The 27836-nt window shown below is 55.2% G+C and overlaps 1 long non-coding RNA gene across 1 annotated transcript; it reads left to right on the top strand.

The window, feature by feature from the left end:
• Positions 1-733: 733 nt before the first annotated feature.
• LOC307094756 lies at positions 734-27836 on the top strand. Its single transcript, XR_013813118.1, has 3 exons — positions 734-964; positions 26637-26787; positions 27651-27836. It is a non-coding gene; the product is annotated as an uncharacterized lncRNA (long non-coding RNA).

Below are 27836 nucleotides of genomic sequence, written 5' to 3'. Positions count from 1 at the left end.
GGTTTGACTTCTGGGATACTGTCGCCTTTTAACATTTTCCTGTGATCCCTCCCCGCTCCCTCCCTCCTTGTCTCCCCCCCGCCCCGCTTTCTGCAACATGCCATCGTGCCTCGAAAAAAAGTTAAATTCAGTCTCTCTCTCGCGTCCCCAATGGACAGTTGGGTCTGTGCCGTTTAGAACTGACATCAAGCTTCTTCCGACATCAACGTTAAGGGTTGACCATTCATCCTGGAACGGAAAAAAGGAAAAAAAGCATTTGCCTGGGAGCCTCCCGAGGCGACCGAGTTCCGAGTTCCGCAAAGGAATGCGCCCGTCACCCACTGGCTCTGTGTCACCTACCAAGTTCACCGGGGCAAGAAAAAAACAACCCCCAAAAAACCCCCAAAAAAACCCCAAACCCACAAACACGCTTTTCTGACGCGCACACACACTGAGGACTCCCGGTCGGAACGGGCAGAGCCGTCTCACAAAAAAGCTCAGCCTCCAGCCCCTTTCTGGGGCGCCTGTCACCCTGAAATCCTACAGCCCTTCTCGCACACCCAGAACACACACACCCGGGGGGGCGGGCCCTGGTGCTTTCAGTTTCCACTCCCCAACCAATCGGCGAGCAGGCAGCCGGCTGGGGCCGGGGCCGGCTGGCCAATGGGGAGGCCGCGTGCCCCCCACATGACCGGCCGCCCCTGGTCGCTCCCATGGGCTGCGATTTAGTTCAATTCAGAACTGCAGGGAGTTAAGTCCGGCCCTCGCTGGAGCTTGGGGTGCCCGAGCGAGCGCGCGCGCGCGCGCGCGGGGCTGAGTTCTAGGGACTTCGGGGAGCCCCCCCCCCAACCCCTCTCCACCACCACCTCCACCTCCCTGCTGCCCAGCTCGGGTCCTGCACCTGCCCGGCGGCGGGGGCCGGGCCGGCCCAAGCCCTGCCCGTCGGGGGACCAGGCGCGCTGGCACGGATGACCGTGTTGCAACCGTAAGTGTCCAGTTCCTCTCCATCCGTGCGTCCCGAGGCGCACGGAACCTTTGCAGGTTCGGAGGGCGCTCTCTTCCCGGGGGTGGCCTGGGAGGTGGGTGGGTGTGTGGGGGGGGTATTCGGCCGACAGGGGCCTGTGCCAGGCACCATCGTTGCCTGTCGGACGGTGCGAGGGAGGAAGAACGGACCCTCCGAGCGGCCGCGGGGGACGGGGCCCGGACGCCGCTCCCGCGCGCGGCTTTGTTCCGGAGAAAACGCGGAGGCACGCGCGCGGGTCCCCGGCGCACCCCTGGGCGCTCGCTGTGTCTGACCCGATCGGACCCGCTTCACCCCCCTCCCCCCCCCCCCCCACACACACACACACATACACCCGGAAAAAAAAACAAAAAGGCAAACTTTGCTGGCTCCACGGACCTCAGCCCCGGCGGCTCCCCGACATCTGACAGTTATTATAATGAGCCACTCGGGGCAAATAGTTCTCCCATTGCGAACAATGGCTTCGAGCCAGGGCGCTCTTTTTCTTTCTTTTCTTTCTTTCTTTTTCTTTTTTTCTTTTTTCTTTTTTTTAAAAACCCACCACTTTGCACTTCGCCAGGACGAGGAGGGGGGCTGGACGGGTGTGTGGGTTCTGTCCGCCAAAGGTGGACTCCGAAGGTCCAGGCGGGGGTGCAGGGCAGGGCGGGGTGGCCGGGGTGCAGACGGAGCGGGGAGACCAGCGTTTGGTCTCCGGATCCTCCAGCCTTCCGCGGATCAAGATTTTTTTTTTTGGGGGGGGGGGGAGAGAAATTCCTAATAGGGTGGGGTGAGGGGGTGGGGGTGGGGAGCCAGCACACGGAAGCTTTCTGGATGGAAGAATGCGGGAAGGATAAAAGAATGCGGGACCCCATCTTAGGAGCAGGCGGAAGGGAAAGGTTAGCATCCGAGGTCCGGTCAGACTACGATTTATTTTTTTATTTTTTATTTTTTTTTTGCTGAGGTTTCAAACAGAAGCAACCGACAAAGAAAGCAGTTTTTTTGTGTGTGTTGTTTTTTTTTTTTAATTGGAAACAAATATTTTAGACATGACGGCCTCCTTTTGGGAGCATGCATTGTGCCTTTCCTTCTGGAATCGCCCCAAACCTGCCAAAGTTGCCCGCTAATTCCCGGGAAGAAAGGAAAAGGCGAACCAGCTCGAGTGTGATGTTGACGGATGGCGACGGGGAGCCACAAAAGCGCCAGCCCGGAGCGAGCGGGGAAGCCCCCCCCCTTTTCCGAGGCGGGGTGTGTGTGTGGGGGGGATCTGAGCTCCCCCCAATTATCGGAAGGGATTATCAGGCTCCAGACACCGCTCATTAGGGCTTCCCCAGGTCTGCCCGGGGCAGGGCTTGCGGTCTGATGATAAACCTCCCAGACGCTGGGATTCCTTTTTATTTTTTTTTGGAAAGAGGATCCCGACCCCCCTTTTCACCGAATCTTTGTGAAACACACCATTTCTTTTTCTTTGTCTGCTCTCCTGGCATCTCCCCTGCCCCTCCCCTCCACCCCCCCATGCGGCCCCCCCCCCCCCCAGCCCCGCTCCCCGATCTGGAGACACCTGAAGGCTTGGCCCTAAGGATCCCCAGAGCCCCCCGCCCGTCTGGCCTCCAGCCAGCCCCCCACCCTGCCGGCCGGCCCAGCCCACTCCCCTGCTCCCCGCCGGCCGCCGGGTGGGGACGGGGGAGGAGGCGAGGCCAGCCCCGCTCCGACTGCGGAAAGATTAAAGAAAACAATATCGCCTTTCTCCGGCCCCAGACAGCCCCGGGTTAACCCTTCCCTGGTCTGGGAACCCGAGACCCCTTCTCCGCCCCGGGGCAGGTTGGGGGGCGGGAGGTTGGGGGGGGGTGGGCTGCACCCGTGGTCGAGGCCCACGCCTCCCTGGGCAAAGGTTGTCTCGGCTCCACGGACCCCACCCACCCGGGACATTGGGGGGCGGGGGGGGGGGGGACACGCCGTGGGCCCGGGAAGGGAGGCCCAATGCGCTTGCGCGGGGAAGTGCATGCCCGGTGAACTTGAGCTGTCTACCATGTAGCCAAAGTCGGAGGTCCCTGGAAACATTGTTGCAAGCCTTGGGGGAGGCAGATGGCTGCGCTGTGCTTTTAGGCCTCTCTCTCTCTCTCTCTCTCCCTCTCTCTCTCTCTCTCTCTCTCTCTCTCTCTCACACACACACACACACACACACACACACACACACGCACACGGGAGAGAGCCACGCTCAGGCAGGCCAGAACATCATTGTATCCCGGAGAAGGCGGCCGGGGCCGGCGGGTGATGTCATCCCCGATAAAATAATAAATTCCGCCTTTGTGGGCACCGCATGCTGTCACCTCCCCGCCCGGGGTCTGCCTGCCGGGGGTGCGCCCCTAGCAAGTTCACGTGTCCGTGGGGGCGCCCCGGACCCCATGGGGGGGGGGATGCTGCTTTCTCGGTCGCTCGCTCTGTCTTTCTGGAAGCTGTGTTTACGGGGTGAGCCGGAGGGGCCCAGGGCCGGGGTGTGTGTGTAGCCGGGTGGAGTTGGCGGGGTCCAGGGAGACTTATGAATATGCAGGTGGGCCGATGATGCGGGGCGGGGTGCGGGTGGCCCAGTTTCAAAGCCTTGAAGAGGAGGGAGAAAGGGGGAGCCCTTCGAAGCCCCGAGGATTAAAACGCCACGGTGCCGGCCTGTGGGGGTGCCTTGGGGGTTCTGGTTTGCTGTTTTTAATGTGTGTGACCATTACATCTTTCTAAAATGTATTATTATTATTATTATTATTATTATTTTTTCGCGCTGTGAACTTAAGGAGGGGTTCTATACAAATGATTTCCAAGTGCAGCTCGCCTCGCGGGCCCTGGGGTTCGACGGCCGATGGTTGGGCTAAAACCGTACGCCGCGTGGATTTATTTCACGTCTGTTCTGTGGGTCCCGCACGAAACGGTCCTCATAAAGGATGTTGAGCTTTCTCATGCTCTGCAGATGTAAGTCCACCGTGTCCCTTTGCTTCACTCACGGGGAACCTAGTGCAATCATTTCACCCAAACACACCGCTCTGTCTGGGAGGTCCGTGTAGAACCACCGTGTCCACGGAGTGTCCCTGCGTGAGCAGTTTTGAGTTTGTAACGTCACCGGTTCTTCCTTAACGAGAGATGGCTGCGCGCACTTACCAGTACCCACCTACCGAGGACCCCATACGTTATTTTCTTACCCCCTTTCTTGCAAAAGGAGTAATTTTGAAAGGGTTTTCGGGGGCATCTGTACATGAGCGGCTGTATTTTCACTTCCACATGCACACACACACATGCACACACACGCACACACACACATACACGCACACACACACGCGCACGCGCACACACACGCTAATGAGATGGGCTTTGCCCGTGGATCGTGTGGTGGCCGTGACGCGCGTGAAAAGCGTTTTGTCCCTCTTCGCTGCCGCGTCCCTATTGTTGAGAACAGTGTTTCACTTCAAGAACGGGCCCGCTTTGTACTTAGAAAAAAAAACACACAACAAAACACACCACCAGGCTGCACAAGTCCGGTGGCCTTCTACGGGTACCAGGAGCCCCAGGACAAGACGGAACCGGGACCTCGGAGCCGTTCTTGGGCCTGAAGCTATCATTCCTACAGAACCCGCCCTCCCTCCCCGACGGACATATGGGGTGGGGAAGGGGGGGGGCCTGGCCCGAGGATGAATTATGTAATTGTTTTATCAAAGATCCAAAGTGAACGCACCGTGGGTCTTCCATTTCACCGACTTTCCGAAATCAAAACAAGACGTTGCCCGCTGGGGGAGTGTGGGGGAGGGTGGAGGGCGAGGGAGGGGGGGGGGCACGTTACTAAAAAGGCGTCTTTCAAAGAAAAGGGGATGATAATGCGCTCGATTGAAACAGCTGAATGAGGACGTAAGGCCAAGACCGATCCCGGAACAGGCCGGCCCTCAGAGCCTCCCTCGCGGGGAGGAACAATTTGCCACAGTCCCGCTCTCCGCCTCGCACAATGGCGAGGATTGATTCGCCGCGGCAGAACAAACATCGCCGAGGTCCAAAAACAACCCAACGTAGCTTCTGCCAGGGGCATCTCAGATGCTCCCGTGGCACGGAGTAATTGGAATGTTCTTAATCGGCGATTTCTTTCTCTGAGGGCTTGAGTTCAAACGGCACTCTCGCTTGGCATATGTTGATAAAACCATATATTCTTGGACATGCGTGTAGTACATATAGTATCATATATATATGTATATATATATATATATATATATATATATATATATATATATATATATATATATATATTTCTGAATATAGTCTTATGGCCCAAAGTAATTGTTGGCATTGTATTATAACCGGAGGTTTTTTTGTGTTTTTTTTTTTGGGGGGGGGCCTTGAGTTAGAATATTAACACATTTTAATACAATGAGATTTGGGGGGCCCTGCCAGCTCGCCATGTCCCCGGCATGCCCGTGAGGGCCAGGCTCAGAGATTGGGGCGAAATTAGCGGGCGAAGGATGGAATTCCTGCCAACCCCTCCCCTCCCCAGCACTGAATCCTCTCCAAAGCCGCGAGTCTCCTTGGGCGAAGTGAATAAAATAGGATTTCGACAGGACCCCCTCCCCCTTCCTAGCATGAGGCTGGTTTCTAAACGTCACTCGCACTCCTGTTTTCCCGTGATGGGAGGTGAGATCGGGGTGTGTTTCCCCCCCAAACTCAGCCCGGAGGCATGCGGCCTTGAAATCATTTTGAGCCGACGCCCCGATCCCGGGCAGGGGCCGGCGTGGCGGCCTCACGCCTCACATCGGCCCCTCCCAAACCCACACCCAGCGTTCACGTCAGCGGACACTGTCCACGTGACGTATTTTCCCCAATTTTTTCCAGAGACCCCCGGGGTTCTGAGGAGCAGGGTGCTGGGCGTGGTTGCAGGTGGCACTGCCTGGAACTCAGGCCGCTCAGCCAGGCCCTGGGGTCCAGGGGCTCGCTGACCACAGAGAGGGAGTGGACGGTGGCCCTGGCCGGTGTGGCTCAGTGCATAGAGCATCCGACGCCTGTGGACCAAAGGGTCCCGGGTTCGATTCCGGTCAAGGGCATGTACCTCGGTTGCAGGCTCCTCCTGGTCGGGGCGCGTGCAGGAGGCAGCCCGTCGATGTGTTTCTCTCCCAACGATGGTTCTCTCCGTCTCTCCCTCTTTCTTCTCCTCTCCCTAAAATCAATGGGAAAATATTCTCGCATGAGGATTCTCCCTCTCTCTCTCTCTCTCTCTCTCTCTCTCTCTCTCACACACACACACACACACACACACACACACACACACACACACGGGAAATGGACTGTGGGTTGCCTGTGGGGAGGTTTCCAGAGAAACTTCTGGGCTCTTTCCCCGTCCACGGATTTGGGGGGGACTTGGGGCACACCCTTTTGGACATCAAGCCCGCCTGCAGTTCAGCTGCGATAACCCGGAGCCCAGCTCCCACCCCGCGGCCACGTGCCCCCTTTTCTTATTGAGATGAGACGGTTCCTTTCAATCCCAGCTTTCTTCCCGACCTGCTTAAACATTCTGGCGGCGAATGAAATCAGCGCCGGGTTTTCAATGCTAATTGGCCATGTGCAGAGGGGAGGGGGGGGGGAGGCGGGGGAGCTGGGGGGGAAGTGGGGGGGGGGTAGAAATCAGAGGGGAGCTTTGTAAGGCCGGCTGCCTCAGTTGCGTCTTTGTGTTTTTCTCCCGACTGGCCGACCCGAACGCGTGGAAATCGTTGAGCGTAGAATCCCGTGGTCGGCAAACCGCGGCTCGAGAGCGAGCCACATGCGGCTCTCTGGCCCCCTGGAGTGTGGCTCTTCCACAAAACACCATGGCCTGGGCGAGTCTATGTGGGAGAAGGGGCGTTCGAAGAAGTTTTAAGTTTAAAAAATCTGGCTCTCCAAAGACATTTCGATCGTTGTGCCGTTGATGGTTGGCTCTGTGGACGGATGAGGTCGCCGACCACGGGTGTAGATTAATAGCTGTTTCTTCCGTCTGTCGTCGGAAGGCATCATCATCGTCAAAAATCACGCCCTCCCGCCGCCTCCCAGCTAGGTAGTCAGCTCAGCTGTGCCTCGGTTAAAAACACAACAACCTATGGGCATCATGCTTGAGTGAAGATGACCCTAAATTTGTTTTCCTTGTCGCTTGACCAAAGACATCGTCATGATTGGAATATGCGTGTACTTTTAGATACGCCATGAAAACAAACCAAATAAAACAAAACAAAACCCCACTACCTAAAATTCTGGGTTCGTCATTTGTGTAGTCATAACATAAATAGATATGTTTTTATTGGATACTTTATTTGGACGTAGATCAGTCAAAAAAAAAAAAAAAGAGAGAGAGAGAGAGAGAGAGAGAGAGAGAGAGAGAATTTAAGATGATTGACACGGTCAGTGTCTGCACGAGCGCTGGGCACGGAGGTTTTTACCCTTTTTCTCTTTCTGACGCATTCTTGACTCAAATCATTTCCCCTGCCGTGTGTTCCCGCAAAGGGTCAAAGGTGTTCTCTTTGTAAACGTTTAATTTTAGAATCGGGAACGCGTGAGAGGCGAACACGCCAGCCTTCTGATACGACCCCGTTTTGATGAACGGAGACAGACACGGTACCAGAGCTGCCTATTTTAAAAAATATATAACAGAGCCCTGACCGGGTTGGCTCAGTGGATAGAGTGTCTGCCTGCGGACTCAAGGGTCCCGGGTTCGATTCCGGTCAAGGGCATGGACCTTGGTTTCGGGCACATCTCCAGTAGGGGGTGTGCAGGAGGCAGCTGATGGATGTTTCTCTCTCATCGATGCTTCTAACTCTCTATCCCTCTCCCTTCCTCTCTGTAAAAAAAAATCAATAAAATATATATTTTTTAAAAAATAAGGTCTCCCATCAGGAGCCCCGCTGGGGCAGATTTTGAAAAATGCATCTTATGCCTAAGATCAAGTAGAATGTCTTTGCATCCGAACTACGCAAAAATTGCCCGGCTGGTATGGCGAGTGGTTGAGTGTCGACCCGTGAACCAGGAGGTCAGGGTTACCCATCAGGGCACACGCCCGGGTTCCCCAGTAGAGGGCGTGCAGGAGGCCGCCGGTCCTTGATTCTCTCTCATCCTTGATGTTTCTCTCTCTCCCTGCCTCTCCCTTCCTCTCTGAAATCAATAAATACATATTTTTTTAAATTGATGGATCTCTCTCCCCCCCATAGTTAAAAAAAAAACAAGACCTACACAAAAAGTAAAATTCATAACTGTGAAGGCATGCTCTTAAGTCCCCACCATAGGGAGCCAGTTCTTCAGAGACCTCGCAGAATTTAAATTTCTGAGATCGTCCTGTCGACAGGGTGACCCCCAACATGTCTACACGCTTCCACGGCGGCTAGCTCAACTTGGAAAATGACATGTATTTGGACCGACACCGCCTTTATCCTTATGCAACGTGTGTGTATCCGTGCTTGGGGGACACGCTATCTCTCATCTGTGAGTCCGTCTGTGTTACCAAAAGGCGAGCGCTCTCGTCGCGCCATGACGTGAGCGCGTTGGTGAATGCATCTCGTATTGGGGTGATTTTTTCCCCCACCGGTGTGTGAATGATAAGAACCCGCCGGGAAGATGGACAGGCGGCCGTAATCCAGTCACTTCCTGTTCTTCTGCCCCGAAGGGAATCGATCCTATCGAGAAACCAAAAGAAATCCTATCCAATAAAAGAGTAATATGCAAATTGACCATCACTCCAACACGCAAGATGGCTGCCCCCATGTGGTCAAAGATCCTGCCCCCATGTGGACACAAGATGGCCACCACAAGATGGCCAGCAGGAGAGGGCAGTTGGGAGGGACAAGGCCTGCAAGGGAGGGCAGTTAGGGGTGACCAGGCCGGCAGAGGAGGGAAGTTGGGGGCGACCAGGCCTGCAGGGAAGGGCAGTTGGGGGACCAGGCCTGTGGGGGAGGGCAGTTAGGGGTGACCAGGCCTGCAGGGGAGGGCAGTTAGGGGCAATCAGGCTGGCAGGGGAGTGATTAGGGGGTGATCAGGCTGGCAGGGGAGGGCAGTTAGGGGTGACCAGGCCTGCAGGGGAGGGCAGTTAGGGGCAACCAGGCTGGCAGGGGAGTGGTTAGGTGGTGATCAGGCTGGCAGGCAGAAGCGGTTAGGGGCAATCAGGAAGGCAGGCAGGCGAGCAGTTGGGAGCCAGCAGTCCTGGATTGTGAGAGGGATGTCCGACTGCCCATTTAGGCCCAATCCTACCTACCGGGATCGGGCCTAAACAGGCAGTCGGACATCCCTCGAGGGGTCCCAGATTGGAGAGGGTGCAGGCTGGGCTGAGGGACACACACCCCCGTGCACGAATTTCGTGCACCGGGCCTCTAGTCTAAGTATAAACAGAAAACCCGAGCATACCACCGAGGCTAAGGCATTGAACGACTCACACGTTCAGCTGAGGTTTGCGTGAGCGACGAGGGATGCTCATTAGCCACGGGTCTGGCCCTGGAGGTGGGAGCGGGCGATGGATCTTGGGATCCTGGGAAGATGGTGAAAATCGTACCGGCGTTTCCCTTTCGGAGGGTTGCAGCTACGATGCTCAGAGCACCCGGGTACCCGCCAGGGGGAGAGGGCGCTCGGAGCACCCGCCGTTCTCCTCTCCTGCGTGGGGTCTTGAACCCGCGGGACCACAGATCACCACACATCCTACACGGGTTTGGGTATTTCTATGGGTCCCCGCGGGAGGTCTGCTATGCTACGCCTTCCTGTTTATCCTGGTTCCTGACGTGACCGGGATGAGTGGGGGTGGGGGTGCAGCTGTGGGCGGCCTCTGTCCTCACGAGGGGGGGGGTCCCCCTTCTTTGTCCCGTAGGTAGGGCGGCGAGGAGCAGTCAGTCAGAGACTGGTCCCGGAGACACCCAGGTCCCCTTCAGCGCTCCCGGCTCACCCTGTCTGTGCTCTCGCTCCTTCTGCAGGGGGTCCCTCCTCCCCCCGCCCCCCCCCCGGCCGCCTCCCCTCCTCCCCGACAGCACACATCTGCTCATGGCCACCCGCTCGCTCAGCGGTTTCTGCTTAGGTAAGACTTGGCCTCACCCTTAATTATGCAGCGACGGCTCGCAGTCACGGCTGTGTGTGTGTGTGTGTGTGTGTGTGTGTGTGTGTGAGTGTGTGTGTGAGTGTGTGTGAGAGAGTGTGTGTGTGTGTGTGTGTAATTTTTTTTTTAATTGTGTATTTTTAAACGGTGAAGGAAGTGGTGCTAACGGGCATTCGTCACATCAGAGGAGTAAGTGCAGGGGCCGATGGCGTCCCGGAGTCTGCCCCGTGGCCAAGGGGAGGATGCGCCGGCACTGGCCTGACTGGACGGAGCCCACCTGGGGTGGAGCCCTCTCTGAGCCACGCCCCCCGCCTCCTGCAGGGACGTGGCTGTTTTAACTTAAAGGGCCACGCTTCACCCTCAGCCGCGGCTGGACTGCAGGAAGCCACGGAGCCTCCCTGTCAAAAGAGATCGCGTCCAGCCCCGGCTGGGTCGGCCCAGTGGATAGAGCATCGGCCCTCGGGCTGAAGGGTCCCGGGTTCGATTCCCCTCAGGGGCCGGTACCTCTGTTGGGGTGCACGCTGGAGGCAACCCATTGTTGTGGCTCTCTCACGTCGATGTTTCTCTCTCTCTCTCTCCGTCTCCCTCCCTCACCTCCCATCTCTCTAAAAAAATCAACGGGAAAATATCCTTGGGTGAGGATTAACAAAAAAAAGGAAGAGAGAGAGGGAGAGAGAGAGAGAGAGAGAGAGAGAGATGGTGTCCATAGTAATAAGAGAGTGTGAGCCGTGTCAGACCATCCAGAAGGAGGAGGCCGGGTCAGAAGGTTGATTTTAGGCATTTTCCATGCACTCGCGGATTCTCTAGAAACCTGTCTGTTCGTGTCACGTGTGCGTGTGTGTCTGTGTGTGCGTGTGTGTGTGTGTGTGCGTCTCTGTGTGTGTGTGTGTCTGTGTGTGCGTGTGTGTCTCTGTGTGTGTGCATGCATCTCTGTGTGTGTGTGTGTGTGTGCGTGCGTCTGTGTGTGTGTGTGTGTGGGTCTGTCTGTGTGTATACGTGTGTCTGTGTGTGCGTGTGCGTGTATCTGTGTGCGTGTGCGTGTGTGTGTGCGTGTGTGTGTGTGTGTTGGTGCAGGGGGAGAACCGAACACAACAGAAACCCGCTCCAGGTTCCCAGCGTGGAGGGTGTTGGGGCGACACGTGCATAAAGGAGGCAGAGCTTCCCGACGGGGATGGTGGTCCGGCCGCCTCGCTCCTGCCTGGGAGCCACTGGCCAGGACATTGCTCCATGGATATTGGGGAGAAAACGGACCCCCCCCCCCCCCCCCCCGCACCCCGCCGGCTGCCGTTCGCGACGGCCGCTTTCCCAAGTGCCTCTTGTCCCGAAAGGACTTCGGGAGTGAAGCCGACAGCGGGGCCGTGGGTGAGTGTGAGGACAGAAAGGCGTTCCCGTCTCAGATCCCTGTGGGGAGAGAGGGGTGAGGGCGGTGGGGGGGGGGGGCGAGAAGACAGATAAAAACCAAAGCGGAGACCGAGCTGCTGCCGGTGCGGTTGTGTTTACGGGTTAGGCTCCATCGGGACCTGGCAGGGGTCATCGGGGCCTGACGTCCGTCCGGAGGCTTCAGTGCTGATTAAGGCACCCCCCCCCTTTGACCTCTGACCCCCCCCCCCCGCCAGGCCCCGCCCTGGTCCAGGTGCCACATTTTTGCAAATGCTCCGGCGTTATTGGGTTATCGGGTACTCTGACCAGACAGGGATGCCGGGCTTAAAAGAACAGCCCAACGGTTAGGATGCCCGCATTTTTAAAATTTTTTTTTTTAAAGTTAAGATCTGGAAACTTCCATCCACTTCCTTTGACGATGAATCTGGGCGAGGAGAGTTCTCCTCCACGGGCAAGCTGGGTCCCCGGGCGGTGAGGATGAACTGTGGCGAGAGCAGTGATTTCTGCCTCCACAGATGCTCTGGGGCGTGAATGCAGACAAGCACAGATAACGACTTCGTTTAAATGTTCACCCAGACGCTGCTAAAAATATACACGGCGCCCTCAGGTCCTAGTTTTTTTTGTTTTTTTTTAAACAAATTTGACTTTTAAAAATCGCATGCACTGCGAGAAGAAACCAGAACACGCCCTGGCATTTTATCCCAGAACACCCTAAACCTCTGATTTGTCTCTTTCTGCTCCATGCTTTCTGTAGCAATTCTCTAAATTGCAAACATTTGCTCCCTTTCAATATACACGGAGTGGCCAGATGATGATGATCTCTGAACGCATAATAAGCTGGCCACTCAGTGTCTATCCCATAGAATAAAAGGCTAATATGCAAATTGTCCCCTTGAGCAGGAGTTCAACCAGCAGGCAGGCCGGCCAACTGCCCATGTCCCCTCCCCCTGGCCAGGCTGGCCGGACCCCACCCATGCACGAATTCATGCACCGGGCCTCTCATATATATATACTGAGTGGCCAGGTTATTATGCGTTCAGAGATCCTCATCATCTGGCCACTCCGTGTATATTCTTTAACTCTGCAGACAGTGAGATGTCTAACTTAGGAGGGAAAGAGGGGCTTTAAAATGTCAGTAAAGGGGTCATTTGTAAACATGTCCCTTGAGCGACAAGGAAAAAGTAAGAAGAAAACAACAACACTTTATTTTTAACGTAGACGTATTTCCGACGACAGCCCAAAGACGCATTTGCCCTGCTGTAGCCAACTGCCTGGGTGGCACCGATCGAGAACGTAGGCCTCGACCCCCCTTTTCGTGAAAGGCTTTAGAATTGTTGGCCCTTTCACTGTTTCCACGCGACGGGGCGGGGGGTCGGCCGTACGGCCGGCACTTGAAAACGTTTGCCGTGATCTCCGCGGCTCTCGTGTTACCGTTTGCACACGGTAAAAACGGTAACATGGTGTGACGGGCGGCTCCCTCTGGGTGTGGGCCCTCACGGTGAACACGCCCCCGGCGTTTTGTAAGTGAGCTCGTTTCAGAGCGTCCCCCCACCCCCGGCGCCAAACAGGTTCCCTTCGGGTTGACCTTGTGCAGAAAGTCCCAGCCACGTCCGAGTTAAAGAAACAGCACGACCAGGAGGTTTTCTTTCGGCCTCTTCACCGGGAGTCAGACTTCTTTTTGTGTTCAACCTCCCCCGACGAACTTTCCCATTGATTTTTAGAGAGAGAGAGAGAGAGAGAGAGAGAGAGAGAGAGACACGGAGAGAAACATCGATGGGAGAGAAACACCTCAATGGGTTGCCTCCTGCTCGCGCCCCGACCAGGGCCCGGGCCAGGGAGGAGCCTGCAACCGTGGTCCATGCCCTTGCCCGGAATTGAACCCGGGACCCTTCGGTCCGCAGGCTGACGCTCTATCCACTGGGCCACACCGGCCGGGGCTGGAGTCAGATTTCTTTTAAAAAAGGAGCAAATCCATGTCCGAACACGTGGCCGAGACCCTTACGGGAACCGTGTCACTGAGCGTTCGCATCAACCCCGGGGTCGCGGGCGGCCACCGAGCCCTCGTGGTCCGCGTGCCGCTCTCCCGGGTCACGGCCTGGGCACCTCGCGGTCACGGTCACGGTCACATGTCCCCTCAAACCCACTCCTCGGAGAGAAAGCTGCAGAACCACATCCAGGTGCGCTTGCAGGTGCTAACGGTCTGGGCGGCAACCGCCAAAGGGATGCGGGCAGTCCGTTTAAAGCCAAGCCCAACGCCCGGCCGGCGTGGCTCAGGGGTGGATAGTTGACCTATGAACCAGGAGGTCCCGGGTTCGATTCCAGTCAAGGGCACATGCCTGGGTTTCGGGCTCCATCCCCAGTGGGGGACGTGTAGGAGGCAGCCGATCCATGATTCTCTCTCCTCATTGATGTTTCTCCCTCTCCCTTCCTCTCTGAAATCAATATTTTTAAAAATACATTAAAAAAAAAAAGAAATTCGTTTCTACTTGTCTCCTCTGCCACGTGATCTGGATAGCGGTCGATGACAATTTCTTCAGAGAACACGTTCCATCTTCTGGGTGGACTTTCGTAGGAAAAGAGAAATCTTTATAGGTCAACGGCCTGCTTGTCATCCGCTTTATATTTGTTATTTAACTCACGCGCCGTGACATCTCCCTCCCCGGACTCCCGTTCCCCCGTGCTCCTGGGGTTCTTAAAGTATTGCCCCTGCTCCTGACATTTGGAAAACCTGTACGCTGCATTCCTCCCGTCACCCGCTGCGGCTGCTCGGTACACAGACGCGGCCGTCCCGCCCCGGTTCCAGCCTGAAGCCCGGCCCGGGTGAGCCAGGGCGTGGGCGACTTCCCTAGGTGGTTCGTGGGCGAGAGATCGGCGTGGGTTTGCGTGGCTCCGATCCCGGGTGGGAAAATGTTGCTGGGGTTCCCCCACGGCCTCTCAGCGATCTACTCTCCTTCCTTACACTTCATAGGTCAACGCTCAACCACTGAGCCACACCAGCCGGGCTGCAAACTGATTTCTTAAACCTTTGTGTCCACCCGAATTATCTCTGCCCCTAGAATCTACACGGAGTGGCCAGATGATGAGGATCTCTGAACGCATAATAACCTGGCCACTCAGTATATATATATATATATTAGAGGCCCGGTGCATGAGCTCGTGCATGGGTGGGGTCCAGATATCCTGGCCAGGGGGAGGGGACATGGGCGGTTGGCCGGCCTGCCTGCTGGTCGAACTCCTGGTCGAGGGTCCAATTTGCATATTAGCCTTTTATTCTATAGGAGAGACACTGAGTGGCCAGATGATGATGCGTTCAGAGATCATCATCATCTGGCCACTCCGTGTATATATATATAAAAGCCTAAGCAACCGGCCAGTAGCTATAACATGCACTGACCACCAGGGGGCAGACACTCAACACAGGAGCTGCCCCCTGGTGGTCAGTGCACTCCCACAGCCAACCTCCCGCCATCCATCCCCCCCAGCCAGCCAGCCCCCATCTGCCCCGATCGCCATCCAGGCCGAGGGACCCCACCCGTGCACGAATGCATGCACCGGGCCTCTAGTATTGCATGAACACAGACAGGTCCACAGTAAACTGCTTTTGTAGATGCCCACGGCACACAAAAGCCCAACGCCCTCAGAGTGCCCGTCACGTGGAATCGAAGACGTGTCTGCCTGTGGCTCTCTTCACCCTTCTGAGACGAAGCTGCTGTTTTACTCCGTCGGTCAGAGAGGCCTGCGCGTTAGGAGGAAATGGGGGAGAAAGATCCGAGGCGCAGCAGCCGCTCCCAGGAAATCTAGGAAGCAGCTTCTTCCCCGGGAAACGTGGCGGGATTGAATGAAAATCATGCAGACGCTCGGAAAGCCTGACAGAGATCCGATCTGGGCGCGTCTGTCGCTGCGTGAAGCTGGGACACACTGTCCCACAGGCACACGGGACATTGTCCCCGAGACACTTGGTTTCAGGAGGAAAAACTTTAATTCCGTGAGTGCCGTCCATGCTCCGTGGAGTTCCTGCCTCTGAATTTTCTTCTTTCTTTCTTTTCTTTTTTTAAAAATATATTTTATTGATTTTTCACAGAGAGGAAGGGAGAGGGATAGAGAGTCAGAAACATCGATGAGAGAGAAACATCGACCAGCTGCCTCCTGCACACCCCCCACTGGGGATGTGCCCGCAACCAAGGTCCATGCCCTTGACTGGAATCGAACCCGGGACCTTTCAGTCCGCAGGCCGACGCTCTATCACTGAGCCAAACCGGTTTCGGCCTCTTTCTTTCTTTCTTTCTTTCTTTCTTTCTTTCTTTCTTTCTTTCTTTCTTTCTTTCTCTTTCTTTCTTTCTTTCTTTCTTTCTTCCCTCTCTCTCTCTCTCTCTCTCTCTCTCTCTCTCTCTCTCTCTCTCTCTTCTCTCTCTCTCTCTCTCTCTCTCTCTCTCTCTCTCTCTCTCTCTCTTTCTTTCTTTTTTTTTTTTTGAAATGGGATGATAGCGAAGGAAGATCTGAGCTAGGGAGCAGCAGAGCCTCCATGCTATGCCTAACACGAAATCGTATGATCGAAATGCAAATCCCCGTCTTTTCCTTTGAGGCCTTTACCGATGAGAGCCAAACCTCAGAGTGAGAGTTCGGTGATGTGGTTCGTGACATGACATCATTGTCAACCAGAGCGGGGCCTCCCGGGCTGCTCCCCGAGGCACGGACGCCGAGGCCCGAGCCGGGGGGCACGCGGCGTGCCTGGCCACGGGGTCCGTGTTCTAGAAGGACGCCAAGGCCTCGCTCAGTTGCTCTTTAGAACCCGCCGGGCGGAGAGAGAGACACCCAGAGATGAAAGCCTCATCGCTCCTCTGTTCATCGCGGCCGCTCTGATCGATGAAAGTCCCGCTGAGGATGAGACAGGGCCCTCTTGTTTCAACAGGAGACACCCGACCTGCCCCGGAGGCGCTCACCCCTCTGTCCTCGGCCTCCTCGTGGGCAAACCCTCCCCACGTGGCCGGCACATCGCGGAATAGGGGGGTGTTTATGACGTGCTTACCCCCCCTCCGTCTCCCTCCCCGCCCTGTCCATCCCAGCCCTGGGTGCGCGCCTTGCAGCTAATCTGCAGATATTAAAATTCCTGTGACCTACGTCTTTATTGACCTAAAGACGTATATATCTTTATTGATTTCAGAAAGGAAGGGAGAGGGAGGGAGAGAAAGACATCCGTGATGCATGATGAGAGAGGATCACGGACCGGCTGCCTCCTGCACGCCCCTCATTGCGGATGGAGCCTGCAACGCCCCCTGGCATGTGCCCTTGACCGGGAATCGAACCCTGACCTCCTGGTTCGTAGGTCGATGCCCAACCACTGAGCCACTTAGGATCCCTGTTTTTTGGGGGGAATGAGGAGACCCAGGAAGGGGAGGGGGGGCTACGGAATACATTCCAGATGCCATCATGCCGATGGGGCGGGGCTAGCATTTGAACCCAGGCCCGACTCTTCCCTGGTGCCTCGTATGGCCTTTCCCCCGAGCATCGTGCTGAGCTACGGGAGTGGAGTGGGTGTGGGGGGGGGGGGGAGCATAAATGTAACGAAGCCTTTTATGAGCGGCAGAGGGTATTGATCTTGGAAGGCATGCCGCCGTACCTCACATTATCCTGGCCGATGCGTTCCCGGAGGCGCGGCCCAACCCTCGCTAATGAGTTCCATTATTATTATTATTTTTTAAATATATTTTTATGGATGTCAGAGAGGAAGGGAGAGGGAGGGATGGAAACATCCATGAGGAGAGAGCATCACGGACTGGCTGCCGCCTGCACGCCCCCCACTGGGGATCGAGCCCGCCACCCCGGGCCTGTGCCCTGGACCGGGAATCGAACCCGGGACCCTTCCGTCCGCCAGGCCGGCGCTCTGCCCACTGAGGCACACCGGCCGGGGCCCGAGCTCCATTAGGATGAAGGTCGCGGTGGAACGCGCAGAGAGAAGCACCTGGGGGGAAAGCCGCGTATGCTGCTTCTTTGTGAGAAACGTCTGTCCCCCACTAGACGGGGGTGCAGTGGGAGCCGTGCTGGTACCTCCTGAGACGGCCCCGCGACTCTTCAGGCCCGAGCCAGCGGGCGGCTTCTGGATGTGGCACTCCTGACTCAAATCGACGTCTCTCTCTCCGAGGGGAGACACGGACGTCGGTGCCCGAAAAGGTTCCTGTTGGCTTTCAGTTTGTTTAAAAAAAAAAAAAAAAATCGGCCAAAACCGGTGTGGCTCAGTGGCTAGAGCGTCGGCCTGCAGACTGGAAGGTCCCAGGTTCAATTCCGGTCAAGGGCATGGACCTTGGTTGCGGGCACATCCCCAGTAGGGAGTGTGCAGGAGGCGGCTGATCGATGTTTCTCTCTCATCGATGTTTCTAGCTCTCTATCCTTCTTCCTTCCTCTCTGTAAAAAATCAATAAAATATATATAAAAAAGGAAAATATCGTTTTTTTTGTTTTTTTTTTTTATGTCAGGGAGCGAGCCTCGCTACAAAAACTCCTTATCCCAGCCCTAACCGGTGTGGCTCAGTGGATAGAGCGCCGGCCTGCGGACTGAAGGGTCCCGGGTTTGATTCCAGTCAAGGGCATGTACCTTGGTTGTGGGCACATCCCCAGTAGGGGGTGTGCAGGAGGCAGCTGAATCGATGTTTCTCTCTCATCGATGTTTCTGACTCTCTATCCCTCTCCCTTCCTCTCTATAAAAATCAATAAAAAATATTTCACAAAAAAAACCCTTTTTCCACAAACAGCCGTCGAGTGTCTTCTCGGAAGAGGCTACACCCGGACGCGCTCCTCCCGTGTGTGTGTTTCGTTCGCTCGGAGATATCTTTGAAGGGACCCCCTGGAGAGTGTCCAGATGCAATCTCAGCCCGCCATGGCCGAACTGTCCTGAAAGGTCGAGGCCGCCGTGGTCAGCAAACCGCGGCTCGCGAGCCACCGGCGGCTCTTTGGCCCCTGGAGGGTGGCTCTTCCACAAAACACCCCGGCCTGGGCGAGTCTATGTTGAAGACGTGGTGTTCGGAGAAGTTTACGTTTAAAAAATGTGGCTCTCCAAAGACATGTCAGTCGTCGTGCTGTTGGTACTTGGCTCTGCGGGCTCATGAGGTTGCCGACCCCTGGCCTGTGCTATCTCCTCCCACTGAGATGATCTTTGCCTGCTCGTCTCGGGATGTCCGAAGGTCGCCCCACTCCAATGCCACCTGCTCCAGCCCACCTGCCGGGTCTGCTCCGGCCGGACTTCATCCCTTCTTCAGTCACCCTCCCTGGTCCCTGGTGTCACTGTACGTTGTCCCGAGAAAACCAATCCCCAGTGCGGGGCGTGCAGGAGGCAGCCGACCAATGACTCTCATCAAGGATGTTTCTCTCTCCCTCTCCCTCTCCCTCTCCCTTCCTCTCTGACATCAATAAAAATATATTAAACATCAACAACAACATCAAACAAACAAACAAAAACAAACCCAGGATTCTACCAGATGTAGATCAAAGACAAGCCCTTTTTCTGAGGGGCCTCCATGGTATCACGTTTATCGTGACAATTCCCCTCACGCTCGCTCTCTGGGGGGTAGGGGCGTGAGGGCTCATCTGTTAGGATGAACCCCCTTCTCAGAGAGGCCTGGGGGACAGGTCCCAGGCCCCAGGCCCCAGAGGTCCAGCCATTCGATCCCTGGTCTGCATTTTCCTCCTGCGAACCCAGGGGGCGTTTTGATCCGAGAGGCCAGAGGCTGCGTCTTTTTGAGCGTCAGGGGGAATGCTGAGTGCGGACGGAATGGTTGGCTGGCTTCATCAAAAAGTCATTGGCATCTTCGGTGCTGGAGACCAGAGCGGTGGTTGTTAGCAGTTCTTCGAGTTTTTTTTTTTAGCCCTGCACACGAACGCAAGGATTCACAGCTGAGCCGTTTCAAGAGGCGGGCTCTGGGGAGGGAGGCTCACCCTCCGTGCGTGCTGTGGTCCGCGCGTGGCCCCGTGGGCACACGTGTGTTTAACCTTCAAGGGTTCCTAAGAGAGTAGAAGGTACCGTTTCACAGACTGTTTCTACGAGTGAAAAACATGAGGCATTGCTCAGCCTGACTACACGTGTGTGTATTTATTCTGGAATATCAGGCAATGGTCTGTTGTTGTTTGTTTGTTTGTTTTTAAATTCTGAAAAGTTTCTGAATCCCCTACGCATGTACTCCAAAACAGGAACCAATCAGCTAACGGGCTTTATTGTATCGATCCAGGGGTCCTCAAACTTTTTAAACAGGAGGCCAGTTCACTGTCCCTCAGACCGTTGGAGGGCCGGACTATAGTTTAAAAAAAAACTATGAACAAATTCCTATGCACACTGCACGTATCTTATTTTGAATTAAAAAGCAAAACGGCAAAAACACCCGCATGTGGCCCGCGGGCCGTAGTTTGAGGACGCCTGGTCCGAACGTTGGGGTTCTAGCCCATGTTCTCTTTTCTGCTCTTGGATAACAATGTCAGTATTCTTGGAGCATGTTAGCGGCTATTATACTGGGTGTACCGGTTAATAATGCAGATTGACCCTTTACCGGTTAAAAATGTGGATACCGGTTAGTAATGCGGATACCGGTTAATAATTCAGATTGACTTTTTACCGGTTAATAATGTGGATTTTGTAATCAAAGAAAACACGATAATTTCAAGAGAAACATCAAAAGTGCTTTGTTCAAAGTGATGTCCATCGCTAGCTACATATTTCCCCCATCTTTCAGGTAATTTGTGGGTACCGCCCCAATAGAACTTTTCTTGTTTTGAGGCAGACCATTCAGAGACCCAATTGTCCACTTCTTCGTACGTGTTGAAGGGCTGATCAGAAAGTGCGTGTGCCGCCGGTCGGAACAAGGGGTCGTCTGAAGGAGCGAGGTCTGGTGAACACGGCGGGTGGGTTCATACTTCCCAGGCAAGATCTTTTCACGTGTCTTTAGCTGGTTTTGAAGTGTGTGCTGGTGCGTCATCATGAAGCAAAATTACTTTGCCGTGTCTTCTGGAACATTCTGGTGGTTTTATGGTCAAAGCGTGGTTCAAATTGATTATTTGTTGTCGGTAGCGGTCAGTACTCACGGTTTCACCCGGTTTGAGAAGCTCATAATATACCACACCTTCCTGATCCCACCAAACGAAGAGCATTGTCTTCTTTCCGAAGCGATTTGGCCTGGCAGTCGATGTTGATGGTTGACCTGGATCAACCCATGATTTTGTGCATTTGGGATTCTCAATATAAATCCACTTTTCATCGCCAGTCACAATTCGATGCAAAAAAGACTTTCTTTCGTGACGTTGAAGCAACATTTTACTGACGACTTTTCGGTTTTCCATTTGTCTTTCGTTCAGTTGATGTGGCACCCATTTTCCTTCCTTTAAAATCTTTCCCATTGCTTGTAAACAATCGGACATTGTTTGCCGAGCAACGTTTAATCTTTCTGCAAGTTGTTTTTGAGTTTGACATGCATCTTCACCCAAGAATGCTTGTCATTGTCGGTTTTCAAACTTTTTCGGTTGACCTGGACGTTCTTTGTCTTTCACACCGAAATCATCCCTTTTAAAGCGTTTAAACCAGCGTTCACAAGTGTCTTGAGATGGAGCATATTCACCATAAGCTTCCTGAAGTATAGGATAACTTTTTCTTCAAAATAAAGTAATGAATTAAAACTTCCCGCAAATGCTCTTTTTTTGGCACGAAATTTGACATTTTTAAGCGTTAAAAATACCTATAATGTTAACAGCTTCAGAAAATTTGACATATGAAGTTCTGAAGCGTGTTGTCAATACAACAAAATAGCATACATATCAAAGCGCATATACATCAACATATGTGTGATTCCATCTATGGAAAAGAATCCGCATTATTAACCGGTACACCTAGTACTTAGAATGCTAGAGCCTGAGGCCAATGTCCATATTTTAATCAGCGATGTCCATGTTTTCTCCCCAAGAATCTTCTCTGCCCGTTTCTCTTAGACCCGTGGTCGGCAAACTGCGGCTCGCGAGTTTGGCCTTGCAGTTGATGTTGATGGTTGACCTGGATCAACCCATGATTTTGTGCGTTTGAGATTCTCAAAATAAATCCACTTTCACCGCCGCTCTTTGGCCCCTTGAGCGTGGCTCTTCCACAAAATACCCGGCCTGGGCAAGTCTATTTTGAAGAAGTGGCGTTAGAAGAAGTTTAAGTTTAAAAAATTTGGCTCTCAAAAGAAATTTCAATCATTGTGCTGTTGATATTTGGCTCTGTGGACTAATGAGTTTGCCGACGACTGATTTAGTGCCTCCTAAAACACACATCTCCTTACGTCTGCCCTCAGTCCTCACGCGCCCGTTCATCCTTCAGAAACCCAGAAATAAGCGCTCGACTCATCGTAGTTTTACATTCACCAGTTCTTGGCGAGTCGCCTTTAAAACAGACATAAAAAAATGTTGTCTTCGCTCGGAGGATCCAGCCGTTCATCCCTAAAAAGTAGCTGCAAGTTCAGCAGCTCGCTCTGGGAAGAGAGGAGCCTCCGGGTTCAGAGGGGGCTCCGCGTTCCTGAGGCGTCGAGAGACCCCCCGGGTCACGCCCGCCGGTTGCTTTCAAGGTCAGAGCCAAGGTCAGGCGGTCCCCGGCCCACGATGCAACTGGGGGCTGCCGACGCGTTCCTTCCCGGCGATGCTTTGTCTGGGGCGTTGGGCGCAAGTGGGTCAGGTGGCCCAGGGACCCTCTGCGTCTGTCTCCTTAAGGACTTGCATCGTTTGCCTACGACCTCGTGAATATAGCCCCCTCCCGCCCGCCAAAATAACAACAAAAAACACAACACACACACACACACACACACACACACACACACACAGACACCACCCTCTCTGCTGTTCTCATCTCCGGAAGTGTGTGTGCAGCAAGAATGGCCTTCGACTATAATCTCATCCTCATTTTTTTTTTAATAAAGAAAAGATTGTCCCTTTTTTTCACGTTTCCTGGACCGTCGGGGGGGAAATCGATATTCCAGGAGGTCAGGCCTGTCTGCCTCCGTGAGAGAGCGAATCCACAGCCCCAGGTCCCTTGCAAGGCGTGGCCGGCGGGAGGGAGGGAGGGTCGCCTTCCGCAGGCCTGTGCTCCGCTGGTCGGCTGGTCGGAAGCCGCCCTGGACGGGGGGGGGCACGGCCGCCCCTGTTCCCGGAGGTTTGCGGGGGCCTCTCAGGAAGGCCGGGCCGGGCGCCGGGGTCTGGGCTCCCCACACAAGGCGTCTTTGTTCCCTGCCCGCCGCCGAGGGGACGTGACCCCGTGGGTTTCATTTGTCAGCGGCCGTCTGCTCGCCCCGCTTCCTGTCGTGAATGATGGGAAACAGGTTTTTCTGGAAATAAATGGGAGACGTTTTCAACGAGCGGGCGCACGGACCCTCCGAGGCCTGGGACTGGTGTGCGTCCTTTCTGGGGGCGCAGAGGGGGTAACCCGGGGGACAACGCCACGCTGCTGCCTCACCCCGCTGCCAGCTCCTTCTCTCTCCCAGAAGAAATAAAAAATAAAAGACAGAAAATAAATAAATAAATAAATAAATAAACCCAGCAGCTCCTGCTCCCATTCCTCGGCGTGGACAGGACAGAATCGGGGATTTTTTTCAGTCAATGAATGAGCAGATCCCCGCAGGAAGGGTTGAACTCTTTTTTAAAAAAATAAATATATATTTTATTGATTTTTTTTTTACAGAGAGGAAGGGAGAGGGACAGAGAGTTAGAAACATCCATGAGAGAGAAACATCGACCAGCTGCCTCCTGCACACTCCCCACTGGGGATGTGCCCGCCACCAAGGTACATGCCCTTGACCGGCATCGAACCCGGGACCCTTCAGTCCGCAGGCCGACACTCTATCCACGCAGCCACACCGGCCAGGGCAGGGTTGAGCGCTTGAATACCCCACAGAAAGGTTTTCAGAATCCGCTCAAACGGGAGCATGCTAACACACAGTGACGAGCCCTGCCGGCGTGGCTCCGTGGTGGAGCGTCGACCTCTGAACCAGGAGGTCAGGGTTCGATTCCCGGTCAAGGGCACGGGCCCGGGTTGCAGGCTCGATCCCCAGTAGGGGGCATGCAGGAGGCAGCCGGTCCATGATTCTCTCTCATCGTGGATGTTTCTCCCTCTCCCTCTCCCTCTCCCTTCCTCTCTGGAATCAATAATATATGTTTTTTTAAAAAGACGGTAATAGGGCCTATTCTAATATAAAGCCTCTCCCATGGAGACATGTGGCCCGCCCGTCTACCTCTCTCTCCACCTTTGAAACGGCGGCCAGGACACTGGCCCGCAGGCACGCGGATCCTAAGGGAGCCAGCACATCTGGAAGTTTGAGAAGCAAAGTGAAGTAGTGAGAGGGGGCGGGGAGGGGGGAGGGGGGGAGGGGGGAGTGGTGTCCGGGTTTAAAAATGCAGATGTTGAATGCGGCCGCCAGTCAGGCCCGAGGAACCAGCAGCCAGGGACGGAAAATGACAGTCGTCGCCTGGGCCCCGGCCAAGCTGAGCGCGACGGGACGACGGGACCGTCACCCAATCCGGAGAGGGGCGCCCCCACCCAGATTGAGAAAAAAGGGGGACCCCGCGCCCTTGTGGGAACGAGCGGTTTCCAGGACATCTCTGTCCTTCGAGAGCAGGAACGGGGCCCGGACGCTGCCCTCTTTCTGGTCCTCAGCAAGGGGCAGTCCTCAGAGTGTGACCAGCCCCCCGCCCCCCGCCATCCGGGCCCCCTCTCTAGGGCCCCCCGAGACTGCTGAGGGCACCCCAAAGCTGCCGGGCGGCTGCCAGGGCCCTCCCCCCGACTCCCGGTACCCCGACAGTCCAGGCCCTGCCAGCACATGCCTGAGAGACACAGACACCAGGGCCCCCCGCTTTTCTCAGGGAAAACGGGGTTCGTGTGCAGAAGGCCAGGGAGGAGAGTCGGACGCTCAGGGGCAGGGGGACAGAGGCGCCTCCAATCCCAACAAATGCTTCACCCAGAAGCCTTTCCAGCTGCAAACAGACCCGACACCCCCCCCCGCCCCCCCCCCCCCCCGAGTGATTTTATTTCTCCTCGAGCACCTGGCTAGGGTGGAGCGAGGAGTGAGCTGAGGAGAGAGATGGATGCCTGCCTCTGCTCCCATCCCTGCTCCCCCCCACCCCCCAATAAAGGGGGGAAGGTAAAAACAAGCAAACACACAAAACACACAACCCTGTTGTCGCAGAGGGTTCAGCGGGAATTCGGAGAGAAACCCCAATGAGTGGGTTTCCTATGAAAAGACTCTCCTCCCCGCAGCCCAGGGCCGTGGTCGGCAAACTCATTCGTCCACAGAGCCAAACATCAACAGCACAGCGACTGACATTTCTGTGGAGAGCCACATTTTTTAAACTTAAACTTCTCCTAACGCCACTTCTTCAACATAGACTCGCCCAGGCCGTGGTGTTTTGTGGAAGAGCCACACTCCAGGGGCCAGAGAGCCACCTGTGGCTCGCGCGCCGCGGTTTGCCGACCACGGGCCTGGGGCATCCTCATCGGCCAGGCAGCGGCGAGGGGGTTATGGGGCTGCAAACCCCGCACCTCAGCCTCGTGTGGGCTGGCGCTGGGGCGCTCACAGCCAGGGCCGTCTGCTTGGCCACGCCGCCCGGCCGGGCAGAGGGTGTGAAGGGGTGGGGGGGATCGGACAGAGAAAGGGGATCCCGCTAGGCAGGGCTTGTGCGTCTGGCTGCCTGAGCTCCCCTGTGCCAGGGCGACGTTCAGAGATGAAAAGGGAGTCCTCGCCGGTGTGGCTCAGTGGATAGAGCGTCGGCCTGCGGACTGAAGGGTCCCGGGTTGGATTCCCGGTCAAGGGCACAGGCCCGGGTTGCGGGCTCGGTCCCCAGTGTGGGGCGTGCAGGAGGCTACCGATCGGTGGTTCTCTCATCATGGATGTTTCTCTCTCCCTCTCCCTTCCTCTCTGAAATCAATAAAAATATATATATTTTAAAAAGAGATGAAAAGGGAAATATGTGGGAAAAGGAAAAATGGGATGAGGAGTTAGGGAATTCATTGATAACATTTCCACAAGCGATGAGAGAGAGAGAGAGAGAGGAGGGAGGGTGGGGGGGAGGAGGAAAGATGGGCGGGGAGGGAGTTTGAAGTATTAATTTAAAATCATCTTTTGCCCGGCTGACGTGGCTCAGTGGTTGAGCATCGACCTGTGAACCATGAGGTCATGGTTCGATTCCTGGTCAGGGCACAGGCCCGGGTTGCAGGCTCGATCCCCAGTGGGGCGCGTGCGGGAGGCGGCCGATCCATGATTCTCTCTCATCATGGATGCTTCTCTCTCTCTCCCTTCCTCTCTGAAATCAATAAAAAAAATATGTATATATTTTTAAAACCCCAAAAAACATGAATGACAGGAATAGAAGTGCATCCTCCACCCGAGAAGGTCAACGGACACCGTTCTAAACAGCGTCTCTTAAGGGATTGCTTTAACAAAACGCCAGGATTCTCGGATCCGATAGCAAACAGCAAAGGCCCGCATTGGCTTGTCTACCTTGAGCCTAACCCCGTGGTCGGCAAATCGCGGCGCGCAAGCCACGTGCGGCTCTTTGGCCCCGTGAGTGTGGCTCTTCCACAAAACACCACGGCCTGGGCGAGTCTATGTGGAAGAAGTGGCGTTAGAAGAAGTTTAAGTTTAAAAAATGTGGCTCTCCAAAGAAATTCCAATCGTTGTGCTGTTGACATTTGGCTCCGTGGACGAATGAGTTTGCCGACCGCTGGGCTAATTGACAGGGAGGAAGGCCTGCTATCTTGGGCTCGAGGAGTGAAACGGAGATAGCATCGCCTCACACAGAGAGATTCATTAGTCCCTTTGCTGACATTAAATGATAAAAAGCAAGGCACGTGCATTTCCTAGGCCTGGGAATAGAGTCTGGGTGAATCTAACCCAGGCACTGAGCGGGTCTCATCATGTCAAACAAGGGAAACGCATCCAAGGGAAAGCGAATATTCTCATAATTAATGAGCGTCGCGGGAGCCGCCCAAATGGCGGGGTTCGTCTTTTCCTGGGTCCCTGACAAGACGTATTTGATGAGGGCGGGCCCCCAGCCACGTTCTCTGGGGCCCACCTGGGACCCCTGCAAACGGGAAACCGCGGGGTCCGAGCAGCTGGCGGGGGTCTGTGGAGGGTCGGGCTGGAACACATTCCCACCCGAGGCTGCGACGCCAGTGGAGCTCATGTGCCGAGCCCGGCCTGGCCTGGGTCACACCGTCGCTCTCCTTGTGTTTGGGCAGGGATGTTGGCACAGTGACGGGCAGATCCGCCCAGGACACCGAAGGCGGGTGGATCGACATCTTTGATGGCGGACCCCCCAGCGTGGAAGAGATACGTGTTGGCCCCAAAGAGGAGCGTCCCCATCGGGCCCAGGACGCGGATGTGGCTCAGGTGGGTCCTTCCTCCTGGGTCAGTTGAGATTCTTGGTTTTTTCCACCACGGATCACTGTTCCCCTCCCCCGGCCACCTCCCTCCCCACCCCCACTCCCGTCTCTCTTCCTTTCCTTTGTCACTGACAGGTGTCCTTTATATTTTTTAAAATATATTTTTTATTGATGTCAGAGAGGAAGGGCGAGAGGGAGAGAGAGAGAGAAACATCCATGATGAGAGAGAATCATGGATCGGCTGCCTCCTGCACGCCCCCTACTGGGGATGGAGCCCGCAACCCGGGCATGTGCCCTTGACCGGGAATCGAACCGTGACCTCCTGGTTCAGTGGTCGGCAAACCGAGACTCGCGAGCCACATGCGGCTCTTTGGCCCCTTGAGTGTGGCTCTTCCACGAAATACCACGTGCGGGCGCGCACGTACAGTGCAATGGAAACTTCGTGGCCCATGCGCGGAAGTCGGTTTTCGGCCGGGGCGAGTCTATTTTGAAGAAGTGGCGTCAGAACACTCAAGGGGCCAAAGAGCTGCATGTGGCTCGGGAGCCGCGGTTTGCCGACCGCTGTCCTGGTTCATAGGTCGATGCTCAACCACTGAGCCACGCCGGCCGGGCAATATGAGTTTTTTGTTTTGTTTTTTAAAAGACTCTTTCGAAATCAGATACAATCTACCCGGTGCCTTTTCTATGGCTGCCCTTCGGGGGCCACGTATAATTCACTAGTCATCGCTGTGCACGGAATCCTGGGAAATTCCGCACCCGTCTTGGGTGGTTCCGGGACATTCTTCCATGGAGAGATGCCTTTTAGAATCAGGAAGCAGAATTATCTTGGTCCGATGGCGTTTCTTTTTACCCATCACTTCTGTTTTGCAGAAGTTTGGGTGCAATGCCAGCGATGGACTCTGCGTTGCCACGGAAACGGTGTCCAGGAGGGAGGCCCCTCACCCATCAGCAGGTGGGGCCTTTGATCACGTGACGATGGGTGGAGCTGGGGGCGGTGCAGGGCATGCTGGGACAGCTCTCAGGTCTTCAGGAAGAGCCGCAGGTGGGTAACCTTAA

Source organism: Cnephaeus nilssonii (genome assembly GCF_951640355.1).
Source record: "Cnephaeus nilssonii genome assembly, chromosome: 23".
Classification (NCBI taxonomy): Eukaryota; Metazoa; Chordata; class Mammalia; order Chiroptera; family Vespertilionidae; genus Cnephaeus; species Cnephaeus nilssonii.
Note: the sequence above shows the minus strand (reverse complement) of the source record. Positions and strands in the feature narration are given on the sequence as shown.